Consider the following 27,308-nt stretch of genomic DNA (forward strand, 5'->3'; position numbering starts at 1 on the left):
TTACGCTTGGAATCGCCGAACTTTATATAGTTTCTACTATATTCGGCATGAAACTATTTGAGTTTCTTATTCGGCTAAGAAACGATATGGGATGTAATATCCCTTAACTTAAACAAGTCATATGTTGCCGAATTGAAGCTGTCAGCTCTTCACATATCTAATAATTTATTAGGACACCTCTCGGCAATACTCATAGAAGGGTTGTAAGTTCTGTTCGCTACAAACTTGATATTAACTAGGTCTACCTACTCACTGATGAGACCTCAATAAAGGTTGAAACCTGTCTGGGTAGTGACCTTCTCTCATAAAGAAAATAAAATAAAACAATGGAATTACACTAAACAATTTCTGAGGTCTTCTCGTATTGAGATTTTCTTCTGAATGGGATTGTTCTGGTAGCTATACAGGGTTGATAATGGATCTTCCACATTCTTGGAATAATTAAGCCATCATTTTTGTTCAGATTTGGATGATATTTTAGAATTTCACAAGCTTCTTTGAATTTTCTTACAAACCAGGTTTTGGTGTGATAGGGACTTGGTACCTTTCCAGTCTATTCTGTCGCATGTTTGCAATGCATGGTCTGAAAGTCCTATTTTACCATAGTGGAGGTATTTAATGTGTGTGTTTATATCCATGTTTTCTGATTGGGATGGTGCATCTTGTTTCCCCTACGTAAAGTACATTGAATTTTGTTAATCCCTGGGTGGGCCAGGTATGGAAGAGAATCTTTGGAAGAGCTAAGTAAATTTAATTTTGTCGGAGGTTTGAAGGTTGTCTTAATGTTGTATTTGAGCAATGTTCTATCTATTTTTTCCAAAATGCCCCTAATGGATGTGGCATTCTTATAATCTTTTTTGCTTTTAGTGGATTTTTATGGAGGATCTTGTGAACTCTTTTTTTCATTTTTTCTTTTTTTTTTTTTTTTTTTTTTTTTTTTTTGTAGCCATATTTTACAAATGTCTGGTTAATAATTTCAAATCCTTGTTTCAGAGCTTGCTGATTGGAACAAATTGTTAAGGCTCTGTGAGGTTGTTGAGGGTGCTAATGGCCCTCTTAAAAGAAAGAACTATCCATATAGTTTACCACCTTTTTGTGGTAGTAGTAGGTGACTCACATAAAAATTAGGAAAAAATTCAGAAAAACCTAAGCTTTTGTTATTGACATTACAGAGACATTTAAAATGGCAATGCATAAAGACCTTTTGTGCAAACTCCCATTCTAGAGTTTTCCTCTTGCATTTGCAACTCTAGTTTCCTCACTACCAATCAGTATTCCTTCAATGCTGAAATTCTCAATCATAGTTTTGCTGATCATAAAACTCTGCACTTAATGCACAGGGATTAAAAAATATGGTTTACACAATGTAAAATTTGATTTTATCTTAGTTACTGTCTAAATCCCCTCCCCTCCAAATTCCTATGTACTCTTCTACTTGATGACACTTGTGTTCACAAACATCTGCTTTCCCCCTCAAGGTACAAATAATCTGAAGCTTGTATCTCCATATTATACTCATACCTCACTATGCATCAATGAGTCCCTTTCAATTCATGGGCTTATACATGTAACACTGGCTCATACATTAAGAGAGACATTTCCAAAAATGCCTTATTGTTTAACTGGAATGGTATCTAAAGGTTGGCAGAATTGTTATAAACAATTCTGCCAACCTTTAATGAACTAGTCATGTTAAACTTCAAGCTCCCGGCAAATTCATCGAAAAACAGTTAATCAAAAGACAATTCATTTAAAAAGCAATTCACTGGATAAACAATTCGCCGAACGACAATTCGTCGAAATGGCAATTCATCGAATGACCAATTCCTCGAACGACAATTCGTCAAAAATTTAATTCATCGAATATTTTTCGATGAATTCTTTCATAATTCATCGAAAAGTCATTTTTCTTGCAAAGTATTGTTTAAAAATCTTCAGTAACAATGCGAAACGTTACTCACATATCTTCAGTAACAATGCGGAACTGATACAGACAACATATTTAAGTGGTCATTGAAACGTAATAATTATTTTCTTGCATTTTAGAGCATTTAATGTAAGTGTACATCCTGCTTTAGCGATTTATCTGTAGAGAAGACAGGAGTACCACATGCACTTATCTCCTGAATAACCTCGAAAACATGTAATTGCAGTTAATAAGGGGAGGAATAGGCTAAGAAATTCGTTCTACCAAATTTTGTCACAATAAGTCTAGTCGATTGAAATTAAAAATTTCATTAAATTTCATCCAGCCAGAGCGAAATTGCTAATATCATATAGGAACTTCTTTAAGGAAATGTCATGATACAAGTGATCCATTACGAACTAAAACTGAACCGTGCATTCAGCTTCTTGTTCTGAAAACTTCTGTGAATTCTGCTAAGTCTGTGAGTTATTGTATACATAATTTCGACACTATTCTTTGTAGCCCCGAATATAGCTGAACTGAAAACTGGAAGGGTTCGACATTTTTTTGTAAAAGTTTCAAATATGGAATCCAAATAAATTTTTTTCATTAATAAATGTAATAAATAAATAAATTTACTGAACGTAAGTTAGTAGGCCTAATATTGAGATGATTAGGCTTTTCCTCTGGAAATAGGCAAATTGGACGACAAGAAAAACAATAAGAATCGATATTGTTCTGTAATTATTCCTTAGTAAAGCAGCATTGCTATACCAACAATCATTATATTGAGGAGGATGAGGGAAAATAGTATTAATCATTAATATTACAACTACTACTAATAATAATAAAGTGATTCTTTGATGTAAATATTTTTCACAATACAATAATAAAATATACAGGAATTCAGAGTAAAAATATTGGAAAACTTGAAAAAAAATTCATTCCCGAAGATTTTTCAATCACGTTTCACTTATTACTCAACGACAGGAGTGCCACATGCACTTATCTCTCGAATAACCTCGAAAGCAAGTAATTGCAGTCAATAAGGGGAGGAATAGGCTAAGAATACTGCGGAGTATATGTGTGGGTATATTTCTAGGTTTTGAGGAGGTGATCGGTGCAGTTTGTTAAAAAATAAATAAAAGGTTAAAATATTCTCTAGGAAAGGAAAATAATAAAATAAGGAATGATGAATAAAGAGTCTTAAAAAACAAACCTGTAAGCCTTTTTAGAAGCATACTCACCTGGTGTTATATTTAGATGAGCAGCAGTTGGAAGTCTTATTCGACTTCTGAAGGATGCCAGTGGTCGGCAGATCACAGTTAGAAAACACAGTGCTAAAGGAAATTGGAATTGGGTTGAGTTGTTTTGAATTAAGGAAGAAGCAACTGGCCTTAAAACCCTGTGTGTTTTTCCAATTCGGTTCGCTTGTTTTTCGGCAAGGAAAAAAACCAAGTTTCAGAGAGGAAAAACCTTCCACCCTTGTATGAGACAGGCTAACTCACCTTCAGGTTAAATGCCCTGATAAAGGCGCTTGACATCCTTGATAAACGTAGGATGCTGAAGTCCTTTTCAGCAGTTTCATTAAATGAGCTGTAGAATTTTTCTCTTCTCGGTTTCTGCAGTTTTGTAGAAAATAAGTTTAGGATGGAGGACTTTTTTTTTATACGTTCACGCCAAGTTTTTTTGTAGTCTTCCATTTTCCAGAGATGAGATGTTTCTTAAAGTTGATTTTTCTGTTTTGGAATTTTCGAGTTGGTTCGAAAATATGGCTCAACAATGAGATCATGCATGATCGCATTGTTGAGCCATTTTTTCCATGAGGAGATGATTCCGATTACGAGAGTGGCATACCTAAATATGCTAGAGAAATTTGTGTTTCCCCAGATTGAGAATGTGTAGGGCCTCATTTTCCAACATGATGGAGCAACTCCACATTATGGTGACTGCGCGTATCCCACTGCTTGTGGCCACAGCGCAGTCCCGATTTGATTCCGATGGATTTCTTCTTTTGCGTATAAATAATTAAAAGAGTTTTTTTTTTTTAAGGGGAAGGGGCAGAAAAATATGCTACTGCACGTGGCGACAAAATTTCTGGGGGTGGCCCTGGGGCCAGTCCTGGTGAATATGTGTTTGAGGTAGATATTGAAATCCCAAGTCGTATATTGTCTGTTGGATTTCATAAGCAGGTACATTGTCCTGCAAAAGCAACGCTTCTGCTTAGTTTCTCGAACCAATTTTCCTTCAGTACCTCCTTCAATTCCTTCAGAGCTGCTGTAACAGTTTCACCTTTCTTGAGGTAAGGATTACACCATCCATATCCTAAAAGACAATGGCAAAAACTTTCCCTGCTGAATGTTTGGTTCGAAACTGCTTTGGCCATGGAGAACCTTTGTGTCTCCACTCCATTGACTGTTGTTTGGTCTCCAGGTCATAGTAACGAAGCCATGTTTCATCAACGGTTAGAATATGAGCTAAAAAATTTCACGAGGATGAAATCCCTTTATGAAATGTTCTTTTAACATCTCAACTATACCCGCCTCAGTGGATATCATTCACTGCAACCAGTATGCCCCGCCAAAAAATCGCTTTCCGAACGAAGTAGGATAAATAGTAGTTATAAATAGTAGGATAATAAAAAGATATATACCTCTCAAAATAATCCAAAACAAACTAAAAAAAAAAAAAAGAAAAAGAAATTGCACACACATCTTCGCCCCCACACGCCTTATAATTCATTTTTCAGTGAACTGTATTTTCGATGAATTGTGATTTTTCAATGAATTGTTGTTTTTCGATGAATTGCTTTTCGATGAATTGTCTTTTCGATTAACTGCTCATCGGTGAATTGCTTTTTCAGGAAATTGTCTTTCGATGAATTGTTTTTTTGATTAATTGTTGTTCGATAAACTGATTTTCGATGAATTCTTTATTCGGTGAATTGCTTTTTCGATGAATTGTCTTTCAGTAAACTGTTTTTCGATTAACTCTCCAGATACCCAAGCTCCCATACTAACTTTTCTTCCTGTTCATCCATCTTCTCTATCATTCTTTACAACAAGGATAAAAAAAAAAAAAAAAAAATAATAAATCCATCAGAAGTACAAAATCAACTGTTCACAGAAATTAAGAAATAAACTGGACTTTCATTCATACATAAGTTATTCATTATGGCACAATTTTTCAATCAGATGAGACCATTAACATAATTAAAAGAATGTTTTATTAGTTTTTTTAATGTTTTATTTATATGCACCTACAGAGATGCTTAATTCTTTTAAAGAACAGAACATCTTTTAATTAATGAGGAATTTTTCTAGGCAGAGGAGATTAGAGATTTGAGGTGTGGTGGATAATGACTTGAAATTTAGGGGGTTACATTGCTAAAATTGTGAGGATATCATAACAGATTATGACAATGACGATGAGGACCATAACAATTAGAAGCAGCAATGGTTCCCTTGTGTAAGTCCTTGATCAGGCTGCACATGGACTGCTGTTTATAAATCTGGTTATATTGTTTTCAAGAGATGACAATATCTTAGAGAGGATCCAGAGAAGATTCATTAAGTTGAATTAAGTTCACAATTTTTTGTGGATCATATGAATTCTATGATCCACAAAGAATTTGTTCTGCCTGGCCAAACGGTCAATGGTGAGTTTTATCTTGAAATTTTGAAGCGACTGATAGTGAGAATTCATCATGTACAGCATGAATATCGTGATGCAGGCAGCTTGTCACTTTTGCACGATAATGCACCATCTCATCATTTGAACATTGTGAGACAGTTTTTTTTTTTAGCAAAAACAAGTTTGTGTGTTGGATCACTTGCCGTATTCACCTGATTTAGCACCTTGTGACTTCTTTCTCTTCCCCCAACTTCATTTGCTGATGAAAGGAAAGCGATACGACACCACTAAAAACATTCAAGCAGCAATAACCATGACCCTCAACAGCATCCCAAAAACCGATATAAAAAAATCATTTAATGAATTAATGACCATGCCAAATACTGTATCGAAGCTGAGGGAGAGTGTATTGATTGAAATAAATTATTTTAATAATTATAATTGGCCTGTGTTTTATTTTCTATCAAAAGTTCAGTTTCTTTTTGGACAGAGGGTGCATTATGAGACACCTCCAAGGAGTACTCATCGAGGGAGGGCACCTACTCTACAACTCTCCGTCTCCACCACTCAATCCACCGAACAACAACTACCACCATCATCATCTACATTAATGCTATCTACTGCCCACCATAACTACCACTAGTATTTTCATAGACAATCACAAAAATCCATGCCCATGGCAAGATTCAAACCTGCAGCCTTTTGGCGGGAGAGCGGATACACTAAACATTTAGCCAATCATACCACCATACGAAATTTGCAAACATCACTTTACCTGAAATTACCTTCATTCAGGAAATTTATATTGAATAAATTTCTCTAATGACAAGCGTGATCCTTTTCGTGACTGTTATACTCCTGTTAACATCACTTTCCCATTGATGCTTTTATGTTGCATCAATTCTCATGAGTTTGTGGTTGTTTCAGTAGCTGATTTTTCACTATTTCCTGTGGTTTTTCTGATGAAAACAATGCAAGTCATGTTAAACCAGATGATACCTCACTGCCGCAACATCTGTTTGTATCCTATCATTTATATTTCGGCATGGTCTAAGCCAATACAAAATACAATTTGGTCAACTTAGTTGACCAAACTGCATTTTGGTCATGTGATTCCACCTATTGGGTATGGCAAATATCTGGGAGAATAGTCAAACTCCGACTGCATGAGATAAAAAAAATGTAGTCAAATAGTAAAGATACACCCCGACCCGTGAATACTCTAATGGTGCATTAATTTACAAAAAAATTTGGAGACTGTCATCTTAAGATAAACTTCTATACAACTGTAATACTTTTATATAGCATTAGAAAGTGCTATATTAGGACTTTAGATATTTTGTCTGTTACAATTTGAATTGTTTCACTTACTCACTGTCACATGTTAACTGTAAAATGTTTTGTATGGTTTGAGATCCAGCAAAGTATAAGCGAGTTAGTAAACATCTTTTTTATAATTTTAATTTTTTTTGTTGTAATACCATTAAAATATGTTATGAATAATATATGGTATTCTAAACATTTCTAAAATTCTATGGTCAAAGCTAGATAGCTAGGAGGAAGCACTGAAATAGCTTGCAAGGTGGAGAACTAAACAGTGCTTCTTATCCAGTATGCAAACCTCACCTTCCCTTGGTGTACCAGGTTACGAGGTGTCATTTGAATACTGGGCGAGAAGCATCGTGGAAAGATACATCTACATTTCTTGCAAGCTATAGGAATGCCTCTTCCTAGTTATCTAGCTTTGACCCTTGGGTGACCACAGAACCGTTTAGAATCCCTATATTATTTGTAACTTATTTTAACAATATTACAATACCAAACGAAACTACATTATAAAACGATGCTTATTAACTGCCTTATATTTTGTTCAATTACAAACAAATATCTTCAGAGCAAAACAACATGTTATAGTTTGCATGTGACAATGAGTAGGTGAAACAATTCAAATTTTATTATTACATACCTCTAGGGAGTCCAAAGACTTATCAAGGGAGGGGAAGGCACGTACTCAATAATGCTCCATCTCCACCAACTGCAACTACCTTCATTATCGACATCAACACAATCTACTGCCGACCACCACCACTAGTATTTTCACAGGCAATCACAAACATCTATGCCCACGACGGGATTCGAACCCACAGCCTTTTGGCTGGAGAGTAGATATGCTAACTACTCGGCCAACCAAGCATGGCATTTTAACTGTGGCACACTCTAGTGTTGTATACAAGAAGTATTACAGTTGTGTAGAAGTTGATCTCAGGATGAGTCTCCCAATTTGGCAATTAATACACCCTCAATGGATCAATTTAGTGAATATGGAGTGGCAAACCTTAGGTACCTGATGATAGATCGTGCTTTACTTCATGTAACATACATGTTATATTATCTGCAGGCTGGTTCCTACTCTTTTTTCTTCTTGCTTCTTCCCCATAATGCTATTACAGTATTCAAGGATTAGGAGTGAATCTTTCCTATTTTATTATTATTATTTTTATTTTTTTTTTTTTTTGTCTCATGCACTGGGAGTCCATTCTCTCCCAGATAGCTCTCCCTCTATAGCTCTTGTGGTATAGACAAAGCCCTTCGTTTTCGATAATTAAGAAATGGGCTGCCACATTTAAACATGGCCATACCAGCCTCAACCATAGATTATTATTATGTGACACTTCCAGGGAGTTCAAAGCCTTACCTGGTTAAGCTGAATCCTAAGGTACCTGGTCTGCTTGGGAGGAGTGGCCAAATTATCCCCTTAAGGGGATAATTTGCAAACTGAGCCGTAAAGATTTGAAGGCTGTCAAAATTAAATGTCAAGTGGTCAAAATGGGCATGTTATCTCAAATGTAATATCTACTTCTTAGACTAATGTAGACTCAAGCCAAAATGGGAGAAGGTTCTTTCTAGATATCATCATAATAAGGAAAAACATTTGTACTTATGTAAGAACTTTAACAGGAAAAGAAAAAGATGTAAGGCAGTGGAAAAAACAAATTGCAATATTCTTGGACTTTCTGAAACAAGAATAGAAGAAAAAAAAATTAGTGAAATAGGCAATTATATTTTGCATACTATTGGGGGGGGGGGAGAGTCAATTGGTCAAAGAGGAGTTAGAGTTATGGTCCATAAAAAATGGGGAAATAACATTCTTGATAGTACAATACAAATATGTGCATCCATCTGCAGTCATTTAGATGAAGAAATTAATAATTTCTTTGAGTCTCTTAAGAGTGTTGGCAAGATTCTCATAGAAATTGTTAATTGGAAATTAGAAAATGTCCATTTACAATTAGAAATTGTCAATGGAAAACAGACTGGAGATCATCGAACGGAGATCAAATGAAATTGGATTACATTATAGTAGGCAACATGGAAATATTACATGTATCTGTAATCAAACAGGTTTAATCCTTTTAATCTCAAGGAGAGATTAAACTGTTAATAAAAATAATCACACTAGAAGGTGAAGAAATAATAAAACAAAGAAAAACCTGAGGAAATAATAGAAGTAAAGTAGTACGAATGAATCAGGCTTATCTGATAGAATAGAGGAAATAGATTAAACAATAACAAAAGTTACTGTGGAAGTTTAAAAAAAATCATTACCAACAAATAGAAATTCTAGAGAAAAACTTACTTTTATAGACATTTGATCTAATAAAAAGAGAAGCATTAAAAAGAAAAGAGACACAGAAGAGCAGTGACAATACAGAATTTGTGGAAATATGAAAGTTAGAAAAGAAATTAAAAAGCGACATCAGCAAATATAATTTAAGAATAATTCAGAACATATCATACAACAAAAAATCTTTGAAAATGATCAAAGGGTTACACGGAAGGAAAAAATGGATTCCAAAATTGAAAAATGAGCAAGGAATAGTATAATATAATAGAGAAGAAACAATAAAAATACATAGTTATAATTTATATATAACTATAAAATTTACTAAGTTATATATATATATAGAACATAGAAATAAAGACATAGAAAACCAATAATCTTCCACTATATTTAGATGAGGCTAATACAGAACCACCAATTGTAATAGAAGGAGTCTCCATAGCTCTTGTGGTATAGATGAAGCACTTCGTTTTCGATAATTAAGAAATGAGCTGCAAAGTTTAAACATGGCCGTACCAGTCTCGACCATAGATTATTATTATGTGACACCTCCAGGGAGTCCAAAGATTCATCAAGGGAGAGTGTGCCAATAGCATCAAACGATTAACCCCTTCCAACTACTAACTGTGCTCAAACTTGCTTAACTTTTTGCATGAGCCATTAGTAGCAGAGGCTCTACCAATCAACCAAACACTATCGGCACGATTTTTTTTTTCTAACTTGGTATATCTGTCATAAGCATCCATGTGAAATTGCAAGTAATTCTATCAAGTAGTTTGTTTTATACAGCTGTCTGAAGCAAAAGTGTTGTCTATATTCCTTGAAATGGATAAAATTGAGTATCATGCAAATATAAAATTCTCTGTAAAAGAAGGTTTAATGCCAAAGGAAATTCATTCAAAGTTCATAAAAGTTTATGGGCACTGTTCTCCTTCCTTTTTTCGACAATTAAGAAATGGGCTGCCGAGTTTAAATGTGGCTGTACCAGCCTTGAATATAATCCACATGAAGGATGTCCAAAACGTGTAACAACAACAGAAATCGTTGATCAAGTGCACGATATAGTATTGGATCACCGGCGAGTCAAAGTGTATGGAAATTGCCGAGACTATAGGCATTTCAAAAGAACGTTTTGGATATATTTTGCATGAAGAATTGCAAATGAAAAAGCTTTGTGCAAGATGGGTGCCACGCTTGCTCACAGATCAAAAACGCACTCGCATGAAAATCGCTGAACAGTGCTTGGAGCATTTTAACAAGAATAAATCTGATTTTCTGCATCGAATCATTACTATAGATGAGACTTGGATTCACCATTACACATCAGAATCCAAACAGCAGTCAAAACAGTGGATAGAAGCCGGTTGTTCAGTGCCAAAGAAGACAAAGGGATAGACAAGATAAACAAAATGCCTTTGGGATGCCAAAGGAATTTTGTTTATTAATTATCTTGAAAAAGGTAAAACAATAACGGGGAATATTCTTTCAATCTTTTAATCAGACCAGATGAAAAAATTCATGTGAAAAGACCTGGTTTGCAGAAGAAAAAAAAATCATCTTTCATCAGGACAATGCAGCTGCCCACAAAGGTGTTTTGGCAATGGGAAAATTAAGGGATCTGCACTATGAATTGTTGGAACATCCACCCTATTCCCGAGATTTGGCTCCCTCTGACTTCTATCTCTTCCCAAAACTAAAACTCTTCCTCGCTGGTCAGCATTTTTCCTAGAATCAAGAGGTGATTGCAGCTGTAGAGGGGTATTTTGCAGATCTTACTGAGAACCACTACAGGGACAGGATAATGGTGCTGGAGCATCTCTGGAATAAATGTATTAGTCTTAAGGGAGTTATGTTGAAAAATAAAAATAATTTTGAAATTATAAATTCGTTTTTTCATTGTTATGCCAAGAACTTTTCAGACCACCCTCGTACAATAAAGTAGCAAGCAGTGAGTGAAGGTAAGGCATATACTATCATTTTTTTGGATTTTTCCATGGCATCTGACAGGGTGCTACATGACAAGTTGATTTTTAAGTTGAACATGATGGAGCAGTATCAGGGTGTAGGAAGGTTACAAATGAGTTCCACAGGGTTCAGTCCTGGGAACATCGCTGTTCAATCTTTATGTCAATGATAATGTCACAGGACTATAGGGAGATGCTCAGTTGTTTGTAGATAATGTGAAGCATGGGAGGGTTATTAGTAATAGTGCTGATATTTTGATTCTTGAAGAGGATTTGGATAAGCTGGAAGGGTGGGCATAGGGGATGTCAGTCTAATGCAACTTATCAAATTCCTATCAAGTACCCTTAAGGTACTTAAGGTATTGTACAGGATATGCTAGTACTACATGAAAAATTTACATCACTACTAATTTCCTATCTACAATTTTCCTCCAAATCAGTCTGTTACCTATCAATCTTTCTCAGGACTCTCATATCTGAGTCTCTAGTCTTTGGTCAAAAGTTTTACTTCTAACCCAACTCTCAGATCCCTAAGTTAAAATTGGTTTGAATGCTGCCATTTATACAGGTAATTCAGTGATTTGACTAATTTCTCTCTTATTCCATATACAGTCATCCCTCGACTTATATCCTTTCGAAGATAAGACCGTGATCCCATAATGGAATAAATAACATTTTCGACTATATTTTCGAACAAGACGCAAGCGAGCATAAAGTAAAAAGATTTTTATTTAGCAGCAATGCATCATGCAACAATGAAGTGGCAATGATGAATTCAGCAGTAACCTCCCTTGGCAGTCGGCACTTGAATTCAACAGTTCCTCTATTGATTTTGTGTTTGAAAAATATGTTGTATGTTTATCATTAATTATTTTGAGATATTTTGCGCAACATGGCCCCTAAACACCCAATTAAGAAACCTAATGAGGAATCACAGAAAAAGAGGCGAGCAATTGATTTTGAAACGAAGTTGCAAGCTTTAAACCAACACGAAGCTGGTAAGTCAGTCAGTGTGATCGCACATGACTTCGGATGGTCTCATTCTACAGTGACGACCATTTTGAAAAATAAGGATGAATCGTAGAGACTGTGAAAGGATCTGCTTCCATTAAATCGATGATAGTGACGAAGCAACGACAAAGTCCTATCAGTGATTGCAAAAGCTATTTTCATCATTCATAGAGGACCTGAACCAAAATTGCATATCGCTTAGCACTATGATCATAACTGCTATGGCACTAAGTCTCTTCAACATGTTGAAGGAGAAATCAGGGCCGGATTACGACTATGAATTCAATGCTTCTTCTGGCTGGTTCATGAGATTCGAGCAGCATTTTGCACAGCATTACGTGAAAATATATTATTATTATTTATTATTATTGTTCCGGGAAACTCCAAGGAGTCGACAGACTCATCGAGGGAGGCCCTAACATCATGTCAAGAACAACTATTCAACATTCACACAGTATCTATCATACCTTGCCTTGAACTCATTCACGGTCGTAGCACCCACAACAGACTCTGGAAGCTTATTCCACTCATTTACCACTCTCCAAGTAAAGAACCTAGCTCTAACACCCTTGTCAACCATGCTCTTGCCCAGCTTCCATGCATGGCCCCTAGTCCTCCCACCACCAGTCATATTTTCAAAAATATCTTCTGGATCAATCTTATAAAAACCTTTCAGTAATTTGAATGTCTCAATCATATCACCCCTCCTTCGACTATCGTCCAATTTCTGCAACCCACAAATCTTCAACCTATTCTCATAAGGTTCATTCCACAGACCTGCTATCATCTTGGTCACTCGTCTCTGGACCCTCTCCACTTCCTCCCCATCACGAAGAAACCCTGGTGCCCATAGCTGGGCACAGAAGTCCAGATGGGGTCTTATCAAGGCTCGATACAGAGGAACAACAACTTGTTCGTCTCTGCATGTTAAAGTATTTTTCAGAAGCCAAGTGATTTGGTGAGCTGTTTTAGTTACTTTTGCAATGTGCCCCCTAAACTTCAACTCCCTATCCACCAACACTCCCAAATCCCTGGCCTCATCAATCTCCTGGAGTATGATTCCACCAATGCGATATACTGCTGCTATTCTTTTCACCCCAAAGTGCATAACCTTACACTTTGCCACATTAAATTGACATCCATTTTTCCTAGCCCAGTCCTCCAAACTATCCAAATCATCCTGTAAAATTTTGACATCTTGTGCACTCACAATTGCTCTACCCAACTTTGCATCATCAGCAAACAAGTGAACACTTCCTCTCAGATCCTTTCCAATATCATTGATGAACAAATTGAAAAGCAGTGGTCCAAGAACAGAGCCCTGTGGCACTCCACTAGTCACAAGACGTCTTTTAGACTCCACTCCTGAATAAACCACTCTCTGATATCTCTCCTTCAACCACCCTCTTATCCATCTCACCAACCCTATATCTATACCCATCTGCTCCAGTTTACTGATTAGGGTTCCATGTGGTATCCTATCAAAGGCCTTGGCAAGGTCCAGTAGTATCACTGTAAACCCATTAACCCTATCCAGTTCAGCCGTCACTGTGTTATAAAACGTGAGCAGTTCCGATGAGAAGGCTGCCAAGGGGTATGCAGAGAAATTGGATAAAATTATTATGGAGGAAAATTAATTGCCACAGCAAATATTTAATATGGATGAGACCACCTTGTTTCGGAAAAACGTCCTACAGGAAAATTCATCCACAAAAAGCTAAAATCTATGCCTGGTTTCAAAGCTCTTAAAGACCGTATTAATATTCTGTTAGGGGTAATGTGGCAGGATGTAAACTGAAACCATTTGTGATACGGCACAGTGAGAATCCACCAGCCTACAAAAACATTAGGAAGCATACTCTTCCAGTTTATTTGCGGAGATAAGAAATTGTGGATAACTCAAAAGTTGTTTGTGGATACCTTAATCAACTGTTGTGAGTGAAATGGAAAGCTAGTGAATGAAAGAAATTGTAGAATTTAAAAATTATTAATTCTAGACAATGCTCCAGGTCATCTGTCTTATATCGGTGATCTTCACCAAGTTCAAGATCATGTTTCTCCCTCCAAACACTACTTTACTGATCCAACCGATGGATCAGAGAGTTCCAGTAATGTTTAAGGTTTATCTATGAAGAACTTTTTCACAAGCCATTTCTGCTAATGAAGGAAACAACCGGACTCTCATGCATTGAATACTTCTGGAAAGTATTCAATAATTATCATGCTATTAAAAATATTACTGTGGTTTAGGACGAAGTGACGTCTCGGTGTATGAGTGGCATATGGAAAAAGATATTAAAAAGGTTTGTGCACGATTTTGAAAGTTTTGAAAAAAATGACCTTTGTAAATTGAATGAAGAAATAGTGGTTCTAGCAAACAACCTGAATCTTGAAGTGAATGATGACAACATAGTTCAACTCACAGGAAATGCCTTCCAGTAATGTTCTTTGAATTAACAATGTTCTCAAAACGGTTGAAGACATGGACCCCAATGTTGAACGCTACTTATTAGTAGAAAGGAAAGTACATGATGCATTTTATTGCTATAAACACATTTATGATGAAAAGGAGAATAGGAATAAGCTAAGAACATCAACATTTTCAGAAAAAAACAAAGATTACACCAGAAAAGCCACAGCCTGGTCGTTCAACATAAGGAAGGTAATGAAGATGTGACTGTGAAGGAAGATTTGAGTGATTATTCTCCTGTTTTATTGTGGCAGTAACACACAGTACAGTTTCATAATAAGGTTTAAATATTAAAATGACAATATACTTATTACTGTTAGGTCCCTAACCCCTATAACCATGTTGATTTAATGTATCGACTTATGTCCGAACCAACTTACAACCTTCCTGATGGAACGGAACTCCAGCGTAAGTCAAGGAATGACTGTAAATTTATCCAATTAACTTCCTACCATACCAGCTTTGTTGATTCTGTTGTCTATTTCCATATTTAATTTACCATCTTCACTAAAAATCATGCCTAAGTAGCTGAAATGTTTTACTTGTTCTATAGGTTCTCTATTCACAATGCAATTGATATGTTCAATGCTTCTGCCTATTTTCATTGTCTTTGTCTTTTTAATGCTGACCTTCATACCATATCTATTACAACAGTTATCCAGTTTAGTCAGAGAATCTTGCAGACTTGTACTGGATTTATTTAGAAGTATAACATCATCTGCATAAAGCAAAGAGCTGAGATTAACATCTCCAATTTTGATATCATGTTTAATAGCACTTTCTTTCATAATGTGATCCATATAGATAATGAATAACAGAGGGGATAATGTACATCCTTGTCTGACACCAGATTTAACATTAAACCATCTTCATGTAATTCCTTCAATTCCAACTACTGACTTACAACTCAAAGACTAAGTACCGCTTGTTATAATGGCTCATTGTCACCATATGTGTAGCTTTGAATAGCATCTCAATTTGCACCTTGTCATATGCCTTTTCCAGATCTACAAAACTTAAATATAGATCTTTGTTATATTCTCACGATTTCTCAACTATTTGTCAAAGTGAACATCTGATCCTGGCAGCCTCTACTTGGCCTGAATCTAACTTGTTCTTCACCTAGCTTCTCTTTCACAATCCTTCTCAAGTATAGACATAAATCTCACCAGGAACACTCAGTAGAGAAATACCTATGTAATTCTCACATTCAATTTTATTTCCCTTTTTATATATATATATATATATATATATATATATATGGGTAGTATGAGAGCTCTACTCCAATCATCTGGAACTTGTCCCTGTGTCTGGGCCTTCTGAACTATGCAGCGCAGCCACTGTAAGACTTTTATATCTCCATACTTGAGCATTTCTGGTCGATTATCATCTGCTTCAGCTGCCTTTTCACATTTCAAGCTTTTGATGGCTTTTTCTATTTCAAGTATGGATGTGTATTCCTGACTGTGTTTTTTACCACTGTACTCTCATCACTGCTTGTTCCATTTAGCAATTTATTGAAATAATTATTCCATACTGCAATCAACAACCTCTAAAATATCTTGCCACCTTCTTGATATTTATTTTCTATGTTCTTACCAAAGTCTTCCATGACTTCAGTTTAGCTAGGTTTACAGTATTTAGCTTTCTTACATTTGCCTCTGTATTCTTTAAGAGCACAAGCTGACTTATTTGCCAAGAAATGTTGATATGCTTTCTTCTTTTCCTTCACTGCCTCTATAACTTCCTGTGTCCACCATGGAGTTCTGATTTTTCTATCCCTGCAGACAACCTTCCCACATGACTCTCTGGTTGAATTAATTAGTGTTTTCTTCAGGGCTTGCCACTGAATCTCCAAGGTTTGGTTCCTGTTCTCAAACTCTTTCAATTTTTCTTGAATAATGTTTCTGTATTTTAGTGTACAGTTCACATCTGAGAGCTGCTCAACTTTTATTTGCTTTAAAACTTTCATACATATTCTTCTTTTCAATATGAAATTCAATTTCATTCTGCTCAATACTAAATGGTGATCAGTTCCAATTTCAAATCCTCTGGTGTCCTGCATCAGGGATAAAACACACTATCAACAATATAGTCAATGAGAATTTTCTTATTCCTTGCCTCTTCTCTCCATGTGAATGTGTGCACATTTTTATGTTGGAACATTGTGTTAGTAATAACCAGTCCATGCCCTGAGAGAAATCCAACAGGTATTTGCCATTATTATTAGCTTTGCTAATAACAATGGCAAATACTCTGGGAAAATTCTCCAAATTTTCCCAAAATATTTTTGTATGTCTGACCATCATTTCCTACTCTGCTATTTAGATCCCCCAACAAGGACCAACTTTAATGCAACTAAAAGTTTAAAATTTGGGATCAACAGGGATGCTTCATACTCACTTGGTGGAGTTACACTGAAAGAAGTGGGGGAAGCTAGGTATCTTGGGGTGATTGTGGATAGAGATTTAAAGTTCTGGGGACCTACTGCAAAGGTTGTCAAGACAACTCAGAGAATTGCAGCAATTTTGAGGAGAATATTGACCATTATTATTATTATTATTTCGGGCGACTCCAGGGAGTCCTTAGACTCATCGAGGGAGGCCCTAAACATCACGTCCACACAACCATATGACATTCTCACTGTATCTATCATACCTTGCCTTGAACTCGCTCACCGTCATAGCACCCACAACAGACTCTGGCAGCTTATTCCACTCATTTACCACTCTAAAAGTAAAGAACCCGGCTCTAATACCCTTCCTAACCCCACTCTTGCCCAGCTTCCATAGGTGTCCCCTAGTTCTCCCACCACCAGTCCTGATCTCAAAAATTTCCTCTGAATTAATCCAATAGAAACCCTTTAGCAATTTGAATGTCTCAATCATATCTCCCCTTTTCCGCCTATCAACTAGTTTCTGCAACTCACAAATCTTCAACCTGTTCTCATATGGTTCTCATATTCCATAGACCTGCTATCATCTTAGTCACTTGCCTCTGGATCCTCTCCACCTCCTCCCCATCAAGAAGGAACCGAGGTGACCAAATCTGGGCACAGTAGTCGAGATGAGGTCTTATCAAGGCTCGGTACAGAGGTACAATAACTTGTTTGTCTCTGCTCGTCAATGTATTTTTCAACAACCAAGTAAGTTGATGAGCTGATTTAGTTACTTTTGCAATGTGCCTCCTAAACTTCATCTCCCTATCCACCAACACTCTCAAGTCCCTGGCCTCTTCAATCTCCTGGAGTACAGTTCCACCAATGTGGTATACTGCTGCTAATCTTTTCACTCCAAAATGCATAACCTTACATTTTGTCACATTAAATTGACATCCATTCTCCTTAGCCCAGAACTCCAATCTATCCAAGTCATCCTGCAAGATTTTGACATCTTCTGCATTCACTATCGCCCTACCCAACTTTGCATCATCAGCGAACAAATGAACTGTTCCACTTAGATCCTTCCCTATATCGTTAATGAACAGATTAAACAGCAGTGGTCCAAGAACAGAACCCTGCAGCACACCACTAGTCACAGGCCGTCTTTTGGACTCTACTCCTGAATAAACTACTCTTTGATATCTCTCCATCAACCACCCACCTATCCATCTCACCAACCCTATATCCATTCCCATATGTTGTAGTATAAAACTTTAGAAGTATAAATCTTGCAGACTTATACTTCTAAATAAATCCGCTACGAGTCTGCAAGATTCTCTGACTAAATTGAATAGCTGTTGTAATAGATATGGTATGAAGGTCAGCAATAAAAAGACAAAGACAATGAAAATAGGCAGAATCATTGAAAATGTCAACTGTGTTGTGAATGGAGAACCTGTGGAACAAGTAAAACATTTCAGCTACTTAGGCACAATTTTTACTGAAGATGGTAAACTAAATATAGAAATAGACAACAGAATCAGCAAAGCTGGTATCGTGGGAAGTCAATTGAATAAATTCATATGGAATAAGAAAGAAATTAGTCGGAACACTAAATTAGCTGTATACAAGACTGTGTTCAAACCAGTTTTAACTTATGGATCTGAGAGCTGGGTCAGAAGTAAAACACTTGACCAAAGACTAGAGACCGGAGATATGAGAGTCCTGAGAAAGATTATAGGCATGAACAGATGGCATCAATGGCAATATCATATTAAAAACGAGAATATTAGGAAAGAACTTGACATTGTCAGCATCCAGGAATGCGTTAGCAGAGCTAATCTCAGATGGTATGGTCACTTAAATAGAATGGGAGAGGAAAGATTAGCAAAACAAGTGTTCTCTGCCAGGTTGGCAGGAAAATGACCCAGAGGAAGACCAAGATATAGGTGGATTGATACAGTACAAAGTGCCTTAGACGATAGAAATATAAGATCTGATAATGTTGGAGTTTTGACAAGTAACAGACTGATTTGGAGGAAAATTGTAGATAGGAAGTTAGTAATGATGTAATTTTTTCATGTAGTACTGTCATATCCTGTACACCCCTTGAGGGTACATGGCAGGAATTTGATGATGATGATGATGATGATGATGATATGTTGTAGTTTACGGATTAGAATTCCATGTGGTATCCTGTCAAACGCCTTTGCCAGGTCCAGCAGTATCACTGTAAACCCATTACCCTTATCCAGTTCAGCCGTCACCTTGTTATAAAACTTGAGCAAGTTACTGAGGCATGATCTACCCTTCACAAAGCCATGCTCCCCTGTACAGTATCTCATTTTCATCAATCCATTCCTGTATTTTTCCCCTTGACTACTTTTTCCAAGACCTTGACAACGACTCCTGATATGTTGATCTGTCGGTAATTTGCAACCGTAGTCTTGGATCCTCCTTTATGCAGTGAAACTATTTTCCCCTCTTTCCACACCTTTGGGACTAAACCAGACCCGAGACTCAGATTAAACAACATGGTCAAGGGCACTAATAATTCCTTAGCCGCTTCACGCAAGACCCGTGCCAGTATACCATCCAATCCCACAGATGTATTCACATTAAGGTTCTGTAATAGACTATTCACCTCCACTTCATTCATCACAATTCCTGTATAAACTAATGGTTCCTTCATTTATTTCAATGTCATCACCTGGATGATATACTTTTGCAAAGTGCTCGCTCAGTAACTCCACTATATCGACTGATTCAGTGACCTCTTTACCATCGTCATTCCTTAAAATCATTTTGCCGTGTACAGTTTTTTTCTTGCTTGCAGCATATTTAAAGAACTGTTTGGGATTCTCTTTAGCTTGCATAGCTAGTTTCCTTTCATAATCCGCTTTTGCTTTTTTTTACCACACTCGTTACCCTTCTGGCCTGCACTTTATACCGTTCGTGTGCCTGAGGTCACCCCTTTCTTTAAATTCCCTCCACAGTTGTTTCTTTTTTTGCAGCTCAAGCTTAATGGTGTTATTCATCCATTTAACCCCTACTTGTTTTACTATTTGAACCCTAGGTATACAATCAGCCATAACCTCCTGTAAATGCTCCTTGACCACTTCCCATGCTCTATCGACATCCAGCCCTTGCAGTTGTACATGCCATGGCACTGATCCAAGCAATCTCCTAAGCTTGTCATACTTGCCAGCACGGTAATTCCACATATACCCTGTCTTAATCGAAAATTCCACACCTTTAGCCACCTCCCAGGTCAAGACCTTATGATCACTCTAACCAATAGGTGGCAATATGGTCATATTCATTACAGTCAAATTCTGAGATGCTATTACCAGGTCAAGCACTCTCACACCCCTAGTATTTTCAATTACATGCTGTCTCAGATAGTTATCCCTTAATAATTGAATAAAATCCATTTCCTTCCTCACGTGTGTCCTCTCCTCCTTCCAATCAATGTTACCATAGTTGAAATCCCCCATAATAATTACCCTCCTTCCACTCATTTCATCAATTTGTTTATGCATACTATCTCCACCATCTATTTGAGAGATAAGTGTGCTAGTCCCACTGAATAAAGCTTGATCACACCACATCTAGTTTTCTATGCTCAGATCTGGTCACCAGGATTTGAAGGAGTGAAGTAACCTTGGAGAGAGTGCAGAGGCAGATAACAAAAATGATGTCAGAATTGTAAAACATCGATTATGAGAATAGACTGAGGGCATGCAGACTGCTGGGTATGGTGGATAGAAGGCAAAGGGAAAAATATAATCAAGACACTTAAGATGTTGAAGGATTATTATTGTATTAACACTGAGGATATTTTTCATATGGCAGAATGAAGGAAAGGAACAAAGACAATGGGCCATCTCTGGAAGTTGCAAAAGGAGGTGGCAAGTAAAAGGTAAGAAGTAAGTTTTTTGCATGAAAAGTATTAGGAGCATGGAATGCCTTGCCTGAGAGGGTGGTGATTGTGTAGACTGTGGACAATTTTATGGAGTGGTATGATACTTTGTGTTTACTAGTGTTGACCTCTGGTGATCAGTCTTGTGACTCCATGGGGAGCAGGAAAATAACAATAACAGAAAAAGCAAATGAATATAATCTTCCTGCACATTTAGTGTTTATAGATTTTCAAAAATCCTTTGATTCTCTATATCAATCAGAAGTAATAAACAGCTTAAAACAAGCCATCCCAGCAAATGATATCAGATCATTAAAAACTGTATATCAAAACTCAACAGCCAGTATAAAATTAGAAGATTAGGATAAGGAATTTGACATTGAAAGAGGAGTAAGACAAGAAGATCCTATATCACCCAGAAGTTTTTCTGATACATTAGAAGTTTTTAAGAATGTCTCATGAGAAAATTATGGAATTATCACTGGAAAAGATTTCAATCACTTATATTTTGCAAATAACTGTTCTATTAGAAAATGGAAGCTCTCATTTTATTTTTTTCTGTCAAGGTAAATGACCTTGACAGAAAAAAACACTTCAAATACTGATATAACTAAAACAAAATTGATGACAAATTCAGATTGGATTGAACCAAAATTAGCAGTTACTTCTATTTAAAGTATGGAGGACTACATTTACCTCTGTCAATTAGTTAGTTTTAAGGAAAAACAAGATAAAAAAGTAAGTAGAAGAATCACACAAAAAAATAAATCATTTTGGCTACATAAAAGATTATCTGTTAGGAGGTCTGCCTATATATTTAAAAAGAAAGATATTTAATATGTTATTCTAGCGTTTATCTATGGAAGTAAGACATGGGCAATGACTGAAATACAGGAAGATGGGTTGCAAGTGGCTAAATGGCCTCAGAGAGAAAAATGCACCACATAATAAAAAAGGGATAGATTAGGAAAAACTAGAATGAATAAGATATTGTGAAGTACTGTAAAGCATGTAAATGGAGAGGGGCTGGGCATATTAGTAGATTGCGAGACAAAGTTGGACAAAATTAAGCAATGAGTGGATACCAAGAGAAGGATGATCTATAAAGGTTTGACATGAGATGGTAGGCAGTGGCTAAAGACAGAACAGGAGAGTTAAGAGGAAGGCCTATATCCAGCAGTGGATGGAAAAACACTAAAGAAGAAGAATGCTTCATTGCCATTGCTGACTCTAAACATAGTCTTTCTGACCTGTAATGACTGCAATGTAGCACATGGTCAAACTGGAGTGTGACTTGGACAGGAAGATCCATTAACATTTTCTTTGAAGAACATAAATACGTTCACTATTATTACTATGGCAAGTCATTATCGGCAGAACATGTTTTGAACACCCTTTCACACAGAACTCATTAAATGTCAGAAAGACTATTTTAGAGTCAGCGATGGCTATGAAGCATCCTCCTAACCTTAACAAGTATGGCCGAATTAATTTGCCAAAAATTAGGAGACTATCATACTAATAATAATAATATTATTATTATTATTGCATGGGAATCTACAGAGCCTGAAGTTTCATCATGGTAGTCCCAGACTACCCACATACTAAGTCTTTACAACACTCTGTAAAATTCGATGCAATAGAAGTTCTTAATTTTTTGGAATCAACTTTTACAGAGGTCGTAAATATTGTAAATATAATAATGCTACATACTGCCATACTGATTGTAAAAACCCACGCTGGTATCTGGCAAAAAGGAGTAACATTGAATTTGTTCATAAAAATATTAAGTTAGTATAAATATTCAAAATTGTGAACTTTATGTAAATTCAGGAGTGATATGGTAAAAATAGCCTAGTATTGAAGTAGTTCTACCTCAGGTAAAAAGGATTATAGTGGATTATGTCTGGGACTCAAAAGCGAACAATAGTGCTAAACGTTAAGACTGCAGATGTCAGAGTGATCGCAGGATGTTCGGGGGTCTCAGACCCTGAAATACAGAACTCCCAAAAATCTGTATATAGGAGACCTGAAGAACAGGGTTCTCTCTCTCTTTCTCGTAGTCCTCTAGCTGCAGTTTGCAGGCCTGATTGGACTCATTGGTATGCAACCCGTGGGAAATAGAGAGCACTGGAGAAGCGTTGAAATTTTCCACGATGTATAGCAAGTATGGGAACTTGCCTTGTGCACCGAAAGCAGGATGCCCTCGTTCGACCTAGTCCCTTCAGTGAAGATGTGCTGCTGTTCCCGCAAGTGAATTACAGAAGATGGGTACCAAGCACCGAATGAGGAAATACAGCACACAGAATGGATCGGAGGAATCAGCAAAAACACCCAAGGATCTCATGTGTTGATAGGACTACATGTGTTACTAAGGCCCCGTGAGTAGATTTTTTGTATTAATAGTTAAGTGCTGAAGGATGATTGCAGTCCACTGGACATAGTGTTACTAGGCTAATAATATTGTCGTGGGCAGCAAGGTTTGAAATCTAAATGTTAGCATAACATAAGTTAAGAATGGTGACAGTTAGTTTTGTAGAATATGAGAATATCCTCTCACTTTGAATAACAAGTTTAATAATGTTAGACAGTGATGATTGAAATTCAAGATAAGATTAAGAAAGAAGTTGTTTGAAAAGTGTATAATAGTGTAGAATTACCTTAAGTTACAATAAATGTGTTTTGTTTGCTTAATAGAGACTATCGCCTGGTTTTTGTACAATGTGCTGCCTTGCAAAACTCCGAACTTGTATGCTAGGAATTTCGGGAATTGCCACGACTGTTAATTAAGCCCACAATTAGATTCGGCTATATCCTAAAGGTGCTATGACATATCTCCAATGCTTTACGTGAAGAATTCGGGTGGTGCAGTTATAAATAAAATAAATTTTCCTGATTTCTTTTAGCATAGGAATCTGCTGAAATAAAGATGTTATCTGTACACGTGAATTGGCCTAGTTCACCAGCAGGCATATTCACCAACAGTGTCACCATTTTGTAGAAACTTTAAAGTTTAAGAGGTAAGAAAAAGGGGATAGAAGAATTATTTTAGGAAGGAACATAACAATTAATCATTGTGTAGCTAAGGCGCAATGTAAAAAGTTAAAAGGACCACACGATAAATAAGACACATACGAACAAAACAAAGGGAATAGAACATAAGGGGAAAAAGGACAAAGGCGATAAGAAACAAAAGGAGAACACACTCAAATATCGAAAATACAAGATATAACAACTCTTTTTCAATTTCCAGAGATGGCACCTTGTTCTGTCCCCTGCTCATACAGAGGAAACATGTCAGCCAAGTGATGAACCATTTCCTTTTCCTCTATATCAACCCTATGAAATTCATCTAGCAACTTACATATTTCTGTTATCTCACCCTCCACCCCCATTTTCATAGCCTATATAAATTATCCTCTTAACCCTGCAGAGGTCGCACTAGAAAAAATTGCAGCGTAGGTCGTGTGTATCTAAGAAATACATTCATTACTATTACTATTATTTAAAAAATTTAAATCAAATTTCTAAGGGTTGGTTTTTGTTTTCACATTTACAATTTTCTTAAATAATATTTTACTGTGAGTGGGAAGATTATTATTATTTTTTTTTTTATGGAATCCTCTCACTTACCCCATTGGTAAATTACTCTCACAACTCAGAGTAGGTTAACTCTTACATTCAAAACAAAAAGAAAACACCTGAAACTATCAATCAAGCTTGCAGAGAGAGAGAGAGAGAGAGAGATTTGTATCCCAGGACATAGCCTATATAAATTATCCTCTTAACCCTGCAGAGGTCGCACTAGAAAAAATTGCAGCGTAGGTCGTGTGTATCTAAGAAATACATTCATTACTATTATGTGCTAAAATGCGATAAAATTTATAAAAAAAAACGCTGCAAATATAATACATGATGGTTTATTTATTTTCAGCTACAATCTAGAAATTATTGAACAAAGAAAAAAAAAAACAACTAAACCAATACTATACTGACATCAGAGTTCGCAGTATCTCTCAGATACAATTTACTATCGATTATCACTTTCGGACTCGGGTAACATTTACTGAATCTCTTCAACATCTGATGGACTATCCAATCGATATATTTTTCCGGCCATTTTTAACGGTAAATAAAAAAAAAAAAACTAAACCAATACTATACTGGCATTGTAGGTCTCGGGATCTCTCAGATACAATTTACTATTAAATTCACAAAAAACAATCTAAATACATACATACAACATAAAATAACCTAACTATGCAAACACAAGTATCAATATATTCTTCAAATCAACTTAACAGCACAGAAAAATCCTCATTTACACAGCTTCCTTTCAAATATAGGTAATAATTATCTGCTATGAATAAAACATGAATTTTAGTCTTTTGCTTCCAGAAAAGATCTCTTTCATACAGGAGGAAAAACTAATACAGAAACTCTTTCTTCCTATATAAGAGCAACATAAATCAGCTGAAATAAAAATTATGGTTCCAAAAAGCAAGAATATTTGGTAGGTGATAGACATTAGGGGTAAAAGTACCACAGATTAATGTTATTACAGTCTTGACCCATATTAACTTCAACACCAATATCAAGAATGCTAACAAAACTACAAATTTAAGTTTTTCTTCTCACCTGAAAAATGATCAGGGAAAAGAGGGAGCAGCTATAGCATTCAACACTAAATATGATGATAACCCTCTAGAATGGTAGTCAATATCAAGTACAGCGACGTTGGCAAATATCAGAATGTGGAAATGGACAATAACACTTGTCTGTGCTTATATTCCCACAGAAGGTTCTACCAAGGAAGAAAAAGGAAAAGTTTGTCCTTGTTGGAGATCTGAACATAAAGAAATGTTTTGGAAAAATTTGAAGAAAAGCACAAATATAATAATAATGTTAAATGCCTGCTGGATTTCTGTTCAGGACATGGATTAGTTATTACTAACACAATGTTACAATATAAAAATGAAATTTTTATATTGTAAAAAATTGCATAAATTCACATGGAGAGAGGATACAAGAAATAAGAAAAATCTCATTGACTATGTTATAATTGATAATGTTTTCCCATTGGTTCAAGACACAAGAGTATACAGAGGATTTGAAATAGGAAGTGATCACTATTAGTTTTGAGCAGGATAAAACTGAATTTCATATCAAAAAGAACATGTAAGAAAGTTTTGAAACGAATCAAAACTGAGCATCTTTCGAAGATAAACTGTAGACTCAAATATCACAAACATCACTGAATGAAAAATGAAAGAGTTTGAAAACAAGAACCAAACATCAGAGACTCAGTGGCAAACCCTGAAGGAAACACTGATTCAGCCAGAAAGACATGTGGTGAGGTTGTCTGTAAGGAGAGAAAAATCAGAACTCCAGTGGATTCAGGAAGTTAAAGAGGCAGTCAAGGAAAAGAAGAAAGCATATGGAAGGTTCCTGGCAAGTAAGTCAGCTTGAGTTCTTAGAGAATACACAGAGAAATGTAAGAAAGCAAAGCACCATGTAAAACTAGTTAAACAAAAGTCATGTGATGACTTTGGTAAGAACATAGAAAATAAATATCAAGAAGATAGCAAAATATTTTGGAAACTCCTGAAAAAATATTAGAAATGGAGGAAAAAAGTACTGTAAAAGGAATCAGAGATTAAAAAATTGATATGAAAACTGAAGATAAAGATATTTTAGATGTCTGGAGTAATTATTTTGAAAGTCTGCTAAATGAAACAAGCTGTGTCAGCACGATTGTAGAAAACTCCCAACAAGTTACTTGTTTTGGTAAAATACTTACAAGCTCTGCATTACTAAATCTTGGTATTTCTAGCCTGGCTCCCACTGATGAGACCTCAATAAAGGTCGAAACTGGTCTGGGTAGTGGCCCTTTGCCTTTAATACAAAACATCATACATCCCCTTCTTGGAGATGTGTTTTGGCATTAAGGGTAAATATTAAGATTAGTGATCAGAGCTTGCTCCACCTTCACCATGAGTTGCCTTGGTCTTGCACTACCTGTGAGATCAGCTAGTCTTGCATAAATTGCAGGTGCAAACTTGACATTTTGTCTGTTTGCTTACTTGGAAAAAATGGAGTAAAACCAGGTTTAAAATTGCTTGGTATCTTTAACGTGATTACATCATTGTGCAGCATACTTTCAAGGATTGGATTTATGCTGAAAGTTCTTCAATGGCTAACTGTTGTTTTAAGAAATTAGCCTTACTGAATTTCAAATATTAACTGAAGATTCAGTAAAGTCTATTTTGTTGAAATGTTGATCTTTTGATTGTAGCGCATACAGGTAACATTCACTATGGCCAATACTAGTATAACAAATTCACTCACTAACAACTCCTGAAAAGTCCTGACAGTCCCATAGGTAAGTTGCTATTCTAAA

General features: G+C 36.1%; 1 protein-coding gene across 3 annotated transcripts in view; it reads right to left on the reverse strand.

Annotated features, from left to right (window-relative positions):
- Nucleotides 1–27,308, reverse strand: part of ATPCL (ATP-citrate synthase) — a 555,953-nt gene that overhangs the window by 215,221 nt on the left and 313,424 nt on the right. The window lies entirely within an intron of this gene.

The sequence above is a fragment of the Typopeltis vanoorti genome, chromosome 6, assembly GCF_054136105.1.
Source record: "Typopeltis vanoorti isolate ZY-2024b chromosome 6, IOZ_Tvanoo_1.0, whole genome shotgun sequence".
In the NCBI taxonomy this organism is placed as follows: Eukaryota; Metazoa; Arthropoda; class Arachnida; order Uropygi; family Thelyphonidae; genus Typopeltis; species Typopeltis vanoorti.